The sequence below is a fragment of the Patagioenas fasciata genome, chromosome 6 (genome assembly GCF_037038585.1).
Source record: "Patagioenas fasciata isolate bPatFas1 chromosome 6, bPatFas1.hap1, whole genome shotgun sequence".
NCBI classification, from domain to species: domain Eukaryota; kingdom Metazoa; phylum Chordata; class Aves; order Columbiformes; family Columbidae; genus Patagioenas; species Patagioenas fasciata.
Genome location: NC_092525.1, coordinates 7458402 through 7467628, shown reverse-complemented (window position 1 = coordinate 7467628; position 9227 = coordinate 7458402). Strand labels below are relative to the sequence as shown.

The 9227-nt window shown below is 54.1% G+C and overlaps 1 long non-coding RNA gene across 1 annotated transcript; it reads left to right on the top strand.

Moving 5' to 3' along the window:
• The first annotated feature begins 1302 nt into the window (after positions 1-1302).
• LOC139828200 (uncharacterized) lies at positions 1303-3441 on the top strand. The gene is made up of 3 exons (XR_011739569.1): positions 1303-2078; positions 2390-3176; positions 3359-3441. It is a non-coding gene; the product is annotated as an uncharacterized lncRNA (long non-coding RNA).
• Positions 3442-9227: the final 5786 nt, after the last annotated feature.

Below are 9227 nucleotides of genomic sequence, written 5' to 3'. Positions count from 1 at the left end.
GTTTAAGGCATCCCAAGAAATCCAGCAAAAGGACGGCGAGGGGGAGCGCTCTGGCAGATCAGGACGTCTCAATAAATGCGGTAAGAGGATGGCGGGTGGGAGCCCCCCAGTGGTTCAAAATGTCCCAAGATATCCAGGAAGAGAACTGTGAGGGGGAGCGCTCTGGCAGGACAAGCGATGTCAACAAATCCAGCAAGACAATGGTGGAGAACGCTCCGGTGAGTCACAAGACTCCACCAAAAAAGGCAAGAGAATGGTTAGAGGATGGTAACAGGCAGCTTTGAGAGCACTCTGGTGGATCAAGAAGCACCCAGGAAAAGGGGAAGAGGATGGTGGGGGGAAACGGCCTGGTTGATCACAAGACTCCCCCAAAAACCACAAGAGGGTGGCAGGGGGAACGCCCTAAGGGGTCAAGAGGTTCCAAGAAATCCAGCAGCAGGACGGCGAGGGGGAGCGCTCCAGCAGGCTGAGATTGTACTAAAGAAAGGCAAAAGGACAGCAGGAGGAGAGACCCAGTGGGTCAAGAGGTCCCAAGAAATCCAGTAAGAGGACAACAGGGAGCAGTGCTCTGGCAGGCCAAAATCTCAGTGAAGAAAGGCAAGAGGACAGCAGGGGGGAGTGCTCCAGTTCTTCAAGTGACTTCCCAGGTAGAAGGCAGAAGGACGGTGGGGTAGCGCTGGGACAGGTCGAGAATTCTCAATCTGGCAATAGGACAGCAGGGAGGAGCATCCAGCGGGACAGGAGCGCCCTGAAAATAGGCAAGACAAGGGTGAGTGAGAGCACTCCGAGATGTCAAGAAGTGTCAAAAAATCTGGTAAAGGATGGCAGGGGGGAGTGCTGTGGATATTCAAGAGACTCCCCAGTAAAAGGCAAGAGGACGGCGCGGGGAAGTGCTCCAGCACGTCAAGATCGCACTGAAGAAAGGCAAGGTCACAGTGGGGGGGAGCATTCCCGTTGTTCCAATGGTTCAAAAGGTCCCAAGAAATCCAACAAGAGAACTGCGAGGGGGAGCGCTCTGGCAAGTCAAGCGGTGTCAATAACCCCAGCAAGGCAACGGCGGAGAGCGCTCTGGTGAGTCACGAGACTCCCCTACAAAGGACGAGAGGATGGTGGAGGGGAGCCCACCAGTGGTTCAAGCAGCACCCAGGAAAAGGGGAGGAGGCTGACGAGGGGCAGGCCTCTGGCGGGCCAAGATCGCTGAGGGAAGGTGCGGGGGAGCTTGCTGGTGGCTCAAGAGACCTCTAGAAAAAGGTAAGAGGGCGGCGGGGGGTGGGAGGGCGCCTCAGCTGGTGAAGAGGAACCCCGAAAACAAGGCAAGAGAATGTTGGTGGGGGGAGCGCTCTGGCGGTTCCAGAGGCTCCCCGAGATCCGCTCAGACGGCAGCGGGTAACGCGGCAGCTCAGCGTCAATCAAAGAAGAACAGGAAGGCGGTTGACCTGCAATTCCAGAGCGAGGAGGAAGACTGGCAACCCGAACGAGGAGCAGCAGAACTTGGCATGGCCTCTGAAATCCTCCTTTAATCTGGGCTCAGGTAAGCTGGAAGCAGGGGACATAGGCTGGGGTTTGGGAGGTGGGCAGGTGAGAAATGATCCGCATTTTTGATCTCCTGAGTGCCTGAAGCGCCTGGGAGTTCATTTGGAGTCGTTGGCTTACTTGATTTTACACTGACTTTTGCATTATATTTTAATGACGTAGAATTTTCCGTTTTGACATCGAAACCTAAACTTCTTTGGAAATTCATCCTCTGTCCCTTCAGTCTCAGCTCGTGGCACTTCCACTGTCTCGTGGCCCGCGTTTCAATGTACATTAGATCGCTTCCTGGGCCTTGGATTTTAAGTAATGGTCCGTCACAAGTTTGTTTTTCTTGTCCTTAACGGGCAGCTTTGAGAGCTCTCTAAGGAAAAGTGATATCTTTTTACCTTGTTACTGCTCTTTCCATGTTACGAGCAGCCACCCTCTTTATGATCAGTCTCATGCTTTTCTTCCTTTCTTGCCCAGGTTCAGAAGACCGGGAATTCCAAGCTTCAAGTTTCCTGTGGAACATTGCGGGAGACCTTGATAACGTGGCAATGAGGGAGGTGATGAAGAGGAACAATACCTGTTCCTTTCCCATTTCAAGACATTATTTTTTACCTTCCTGGTAGCTGTGAGATGATTTGCAATCTTGCGCTAGCATCTGCCTGAAAGAGAACACGGACCCTTTGGGTGCCTCCTCAAGAAATACTTGCTCTATGGTTCTGGCGATGTCCAGGCTTCAAGGGTGGGGCATAGGGGAGTGTAAATCTTAGGGGGCCTCCCGGGATGTCTGCAGGTTTGGGTGACCCGTGGCTGGGACGGGGACGCCGAGGTTGTCAATCTTGCCCTGAATCTCTCGCTCCCTCTCTTGCAGCACCCGAGACCGAATGGAGGAGCAAGTGTACGGGAAGTTCCTGCGCCACGACACAGATCACATTTATCGCTCTCGCCCTGAGAGACCCGGAGAACCAAACCGTTCCCATCGTGCCTTGAAGCAGCCTCTGCTCACGCGCTTCTCCCAGGGAGAAGGCAGAATGGCAGTAGCTCGCCACGTTATACCACAGGGTGCACACTCTGCAGCTTTCAAGCCCAGCTCTGCGTTAGCTCACCCCTGCAATTTTGCACCGCCCACGCAAATTTGAGTTGTCGCTGGTTGTTGCAGCGTTTGGCTTTGGTGAGGACAGCGTGTGTTTGTCAGCAGTTGGTGTAGGGTGGAATCTTGAGGAGAAAGTGATATTTCCGTGCCAGAACTGGTTGGTGTTTGCATGGTATTGTGGTAGTTGTTCCCACAGGTGATCAGTGCTGGAGTGTTATTGCAGGATGAGGGGATTTTGAAGGCTTGTCTGTGAGATGCACTAGAGGCAGCAGTTGCAAACGAAAGGCTGAGGTGTGGAGAGTTTGTCGGTGGGTTTTGGACAGTTGTCAGTTGAAGAGTTGGTTGTTTGCAGGTGAGGTGTAGAGCAGAGGGTGAAGCTGACTTTGCCTGGGCGGCGCAACTGGATGGGTGTGCAGAGCTGAGGAGAGCGGGCTTCTGCGGGTGACCCTAAAGCTGGAGAACCAGCCAGCGGCAGCTCCAGACAGTCCCGCTGCCGAGCTTGGCCGTGTAGGGCCAGTGCCCTGGGGCACAGGGAGTGTGACCCTCCGCAAGCACCAAACAGCAGGTGAGGACTGTGGGGATTTGTACTGAGCTATGATATCTCTAAGGCATGTGCGAGGGGCCGGGGCCAAGGCAAGGTGGGCTCGTTGTGGGGTGTGGGGAGGTGTCAGCCCCCGGACTCAGCCCCTGTCTGATTGTAGTGCCCTTGGGCTGGTGTAGCTCAGTCCTCTGTGTGTTTCTCTTCAGGTGGAGCAGCGTGCAAAGGAAAAGCAAGGAAGGAGAGGAAGGTGGTGAACCTATGAGGAAGAGTGTAGCGAATCTGGCGTGGACTCACGGTAAGGTGCCATGAGAGACATTTATTACAAACTCAGGTTTGCATTTATACTCGCTATGATGCTTGCTCAAGCATTTGCTCTTTAGCTAAGTTAGACATTACATGAGCGATGTAACTGCCATATACGCATTTTTTTCTATAGTAAGCTGTCCCTCTGTCCCTGATGTATCAGTCCTGTATCCTGTATCTTAGTAGTCACAATTTTTCCCCAAGTAGATGAATATTTGCAAGCAGCTTTATCTCCAGTCGTTACCTGTTCATATAATTCTCATTCATCTTTGTGCCATGTCTCCAACTGAAATGTACCAGTTGTAGGAAAGTCTAGCACATGATTAGCAATCCATTCTAATAAACTCACCAATCAGACCCCGATACATCCTGATTTTGCGTTTGTAGCGCATGTTGAAGGACATCCAGGGTTTGTCTTTGCTTAAGGGATAACTTCCCTCCCATGGTTCCCAATCGCTCACCTTTCGTTGGTGGTGGGCGCGCACTGTCCTGGTTCCCGGTCCTGTTTCCTGGTTCGATTGGGCTTCGCTACCAGAGCGGCTACTGCCTTTATAGGCACGCTGAAAGTCCCTGTTCCAGGGCGCCATTTGTAGCGAATGCGGTACGAACTCTCTTTTAAGGTGCAATGAGAGATGTTTATTACAAATTCAGGCTTGTGTTTATACTCGCTATGATACTTGCTCAAGCATTTGTTGATTAGCTAAGTTAGTCATTACATGAGTGATGTGTTTTGTGTTCCCACCAAAGTCACTGCCATAAACACCTTTTTTGTCTATCACAAGCTGTCCCTCTGTCCTTGATGCATCAATCCTGTATCAACTCCTCTGTCCTTGATGTATCACATAGCATACAGTCCTTTGTTCTTGTATTTTTCCACTAATGCTTGTTCTCATGCTGTTGACTCTTGCAGTTTCTCATGTGCCCGGTCTTCCGTGTACTGACACAGAAGAGCGATCACGAAAGAGGATTGGAGCGCACCTGTGAGTCAAGCAGAGTCAAGAAAGAAGATGACAGTGGTGGACCTGTGAGTCAGGAGGGGACAAAAGAGGAGAAAGGTGATGGAGCTACGAGTCAAGAGTGAGGAGGAAGATGGGCAGCCTGAGCCAGCGAGAAGGAGAATGTATCCTTAAGCACAGGGAACGATCTGTGATTAGTGCGTCCCCCTCCCACCCCTAGAAACCGTGCTCGGGGGTAAAGTGGTAAAATGGGAGCAGGGGCTGTTGGCTGTGTTTTGGGAGGTGGGGGTGGTGAGCAGGGGCTGGGCTCTTGGACTTGGGAGCAGTTAAGGGAGCAGGGTGGTCATCCCTTGGGAGGTGTCTGTCTGCCATCAGCTAAAGGAGGGGGAAGAGGATCCTGCCGGGGTGAGGGCCTGGCCAGCTCTCCACTCCCAGGGCTCTTGATGCTGGTGTGGTGTGTTGCTGTAAGTGCCAGGGGTGACTGGCAAAGAAAGTCTTTGTGGGGTGCATGCTGGGAAACTGTGCTGCTACGGAGGGGCTGGGTTGGTGGGAAGGCCTGTGCGGGGGGCCGGGGCCAAGGCAAGGTGGCCTTGTGGTGGGATGTGGGGATGCGTCAGCGACCGGACTCGCCCCCTCGTGTGACTGTACGGGCCTGGGGTGGGTATATTTTTGTTTTCTGTGCATCTCTGTTCGGGTGGAGCAGCTCGCAAAGGTGAAAGCAAGAAAGAAGAGGAAGGTGGTGAACCTACGAGGAAGAGCGATCAAGAAAGAGGATTGGAGTGCATCTGCAAGTCAACAGGGATCAAGAAAGAAGATGACGGTGGTAGACCTGCGAGTCAGGAGGGATCAAGAAAGAAGAGGAGGAAGGTGATGGAACTGCGAGTCAGGAGTGAGGAGGAAGAAAATGTCCCCCTTGGGACAGGGACCTCCCTGTAATCAGGACTGCGCCCTCCCACCCCTGGAAACTGCTCAGGGGCCCAGACATCCATGGGAAGGTTGTGTCCGACAACACGAGCCAGATCTTCAGCACTGGCTGCTGTTCAGCTGGGACCAGGGGCTGCTGGTGGGGTTTTGGGAGGCGGGGTGGGTGAGTAGAGGCTGGGCTTTTGTACTCATGAGTGGTTGAGAGAGAGGGCTGGACACCTCTTGGGAGGTGTCTTGTCTGTCTGCCATCAGCTAAAGGAGGGGGAAGAGGATCCTGCCGGGGTGAGGGCCTGGCCAGCTCTCCACTCCCAGGGCTCTTGATGCTGATGTGGTGTGTTGCTGTAAGTGCCAGGGGTGACTGGCAAAGAAAGTCTTTGTGGGGTGCATGCTGGGAAACTGTGCTGCTACGGAGGGGCTGGGTTGGTGGGAAGGCCTGTGCGGGGGGCCGGGGCCAAGGCAAGGTGGGCTTGCTGTGGGATGTGGGGATGCGTCAGCGACCGGACTCACCGCCTATGTGACTGTACGGGCTTGGGGTGGGTGTATTTCTGTCTTCAGGGCATTTCAGTTTGGGTGGAGCAGCTCACAAAGGCGAAAGCAAGAAAGGAAAGTAAGGTTGTGAACTTACGAGAAAGAGTGATCAAGAAAGAGGATTTGAGTTCATCCGGGAGTCGAGGGATCAAGAAAGAAGAGGAGGAAGGTGATGGACGTGCATATTGAAAATGAGAGGGAAGATGGGCAACCTGAAGCATGGAGCAAGGGAATGTCTCCTAGAACAAAGGGACCTTTCTGTAATCAGAGATCCCCCCTCCTACCCTACAAACTGAACAAAGAGGACTGCGAGAGGGAGCGCTCTGACAGGACAAGAGGTATCAGTAAATCTGGCAAGAGGACAGTGGGGGAAGCGCTCTGGCGGATCAACAAGTCTCAATATATGTGGCAAGAGGATGATGGGGGAGAGTTCACCAGTGGTTCAAAAGTCACCCAGAAAAAGGGGAAGAGGATGTCAAGGGGGGAGCGCTCTGGTCGATCACAAGACTCTCCTAAAAAACACAACAGGATGGTGGTGGGGGGGAATGTCCTATATGGGACAAGGGGTCCCGAGAAATCCAGCAAGAGGATGGTGGGGGGGAGCACTCCAGCAGACCAAGAATGTACTAAGGAAAGGCAAAAGGACGGCAGGAGGAGAGACCCAGTGGGTCAAGAGGTACCGAGAAATCCAGCAAGAGGACGACAGGGAGGAGCTCTTTAGCAGGCCAAAATCCCACTGAGGAAAGGCAAGAGGACAGCGGGGGAGAGCGCTCCAGTTCTTCAAGTGACTTCCCAGGCAGAAGGCAGGAGCATGGCGGGGCAGGACTGCGGCAGGTCAAGAATTCTCAGTCTGGCAATAGGATGGCGGGGAGGAGCGTTCCAGCGGGAGAAGAGCGCCCTGACTAGAGGCAAGACAAGGGTGAGGGAGAGCACTCGGACGTGTCAAGAAGACTCCCCCAAAAAGTGCAAGAGGAAGGCCGGTGGGGAGAGCAATCCAGCAGATCAGGAAGTCTCAATAAATGCGGTAAGAAGGTGGCAGGTGGGAGCTCCCCAGTGGTTCAAGAGGTCCCAAGATATCCAGCAAGAGAACTGTGAGGGGGAGCGCTCCAACAGGTCAAGCGGTGTCAAGAAATCCAGCAAGACAATGGTGGAAAACGCTCCGGTGAGTCACAAGATTCCCCCAAAAAAAGGCAAGAGAATGGTGCAGGGGAGCACTCTGGTGGATCAAGAAGCACCCAGGAAAAGGGGAAGAAGATGGTGGGGGGGAGCACTCTGGTTGGTCACAAGACTCCCCCAGAAAACACAAGAGGGTGGCAGGGGGAACGCCCTAATGGGTCAAGAGGACCCAAGAAATCCAGCAAGAGGACGGCGAAGGGGAGCGCTCCAGCAGATCAGGAAGTCTCGATAAATGCGGTAAGAGGATGGCGGGTGGGAGCCCCCCCAGTGGTCCAAGAGGTCCCAAGAAATCCAGCAAGAGGACGGCGAGGGGGAGCGCTCTGGCAGATCAGGACGTCTCAATAAATGCGGTAAAAGGATGGTGGGTGGGAGCCCCTCAGTGGTTCCCAAGGTTCCAGGAAATCCAGCAAGAGGACGGCGTGGGGGAGCGCTGTGGCAGATGAAGAACCCTCAGTACATCTGGCAAGAGGACGGTGAGGGGGTGCTCTGATGGGTCAAGGTTGCTCTGAAAAAAGCCCAAGAGGGTGGTAAGGAGAAGCTCACCGGTGATTCACGAATCACCCAGAAAAAAGGGAAGAGGACAGTGCGGGGGAGCTCTTCAGTTGTTGAAGAGAATTCCCAGAAAAAGGCAGGAGGATGATGAGGGGGAACACTCTGGCGGGTCAAGAAGTCTCGATAAGTCCGGCAAGAAGACGGTGGGGAGGAGAGCTCGTGTGGGTCAAGAGGTCCCAAGAAACCCAGCAAGAGGACAGCAGGGGCGAGCGCTCCGGCAGATCAGGAAATCTCGATAAATGCAGTTAGAGGATGGTGGGTGTGAGCCCCTCAGTTGTTTAAGACGTCCCAAGAAATCCAGCAAGAGAACTGCGAGGGGGAGCGCTCCGGCAGGTCAAGCGATGTCAAGAAATCCAGCAAGACAATGGTGGAGAACTCTCCGGCGAGTCACAAGACTCTCCCAAAAAAGGCAAAAGAATGGTGCAGGGGAGCACTCTGGTGGATCAAGAAGCACCCAGGAAAAGGGGAAGAGGATGGTGGGGGGAAACGGCCTGGTTGGTCACAAGACTCCCCCAAAAACCACAAGAGGGTGGCAGGGGGAACGCCCTAATGGGTCAAGAAGTCCCAAGAAATCCAGCAAGAGGACGACAGGGAGGAGCTCTTTAGCAGGCCAAAATCCCACTGAGGAAAGGCAAGAGGACAGCGGGGGAGAGCGCTCCAGTTCTTCAAGTGACTTCCCAGGCAGAAGGCAGGAGCATGGCGGGGCAGGACTGCGGCAGGTCAAGAATTCTCAGTCTGGCAATAGGATGGCGGGGAGGAGCGTTCCAGCGGGAGAAGAGCGCCCTGACTAGAGGCAAGACAAGGGTGAGGGAGAGCACTCGGACGTGTCAAGAAGACTCCCCCAAAAAGTGCAAGAGGAAGGCCGGTGGGGAGAGCAATCCAGCAGATCAGGAAGTCTCAATAAATGCGGTAAGAAGGTGGCAGGTGGGAGCTCCCCAGTGGTTCAAGAGGTCCCAAGATATCCAGCAAGAGAACTGTGAGGGGGAGCGCTCCAACAGGTCAAGCGGTGTCAAGAAATCCAGCAAGACAATGGTGGAAAACGCTCCGGTGAGTCACAAGATTCCCCCAAAAAAAGGCAAGAGAATGGTGCAGGGGAGCACTCTGGTGGATCAAGAAGCACCCAGGAAAAGGGGAAGAAGATGGTGGGGGGGAGCACTCTGGTTGGTCACAAGACTCCCCCAGAAAACACAAGAGGGTGGCAGGGGGAACGCCCTAATGGGTCAAGAGGACCCAAGAAATCCAGCAAGAGGACGGCGAAGGGGAGCGCTCCAGCAGATCAGGAAGTCTCGATAAATGCGGTAAGAGGATGGCGGGTGGGAGCCCCCCCAGTGGTCCAAGAGGTCCCAAGAAATCCAGCAAGAGGACGGCGAGGGGGAGCGCTCTGGCAGATCAGGACGTCTCAATAAATGCGGTAAAAGGATGGTGGGTGGGAGCCCCTCAGTGGTTCCCAAGGTTCCAGGAAATCCAGCAAGAGGACGGCGTGGGGGAGCGCTGTGGCAGATGAAGAACCCTCAGTACATCTGGCAAGAGGACGGTGAGGGGGTGCTCTGATGGGTCAAGGTTGCTCTGAAAAAAGCCCAAGAGGGTGGTAAGGAGAAGCTCACCGGTGATTCACGAATCACCCAGAAAAAAGGGA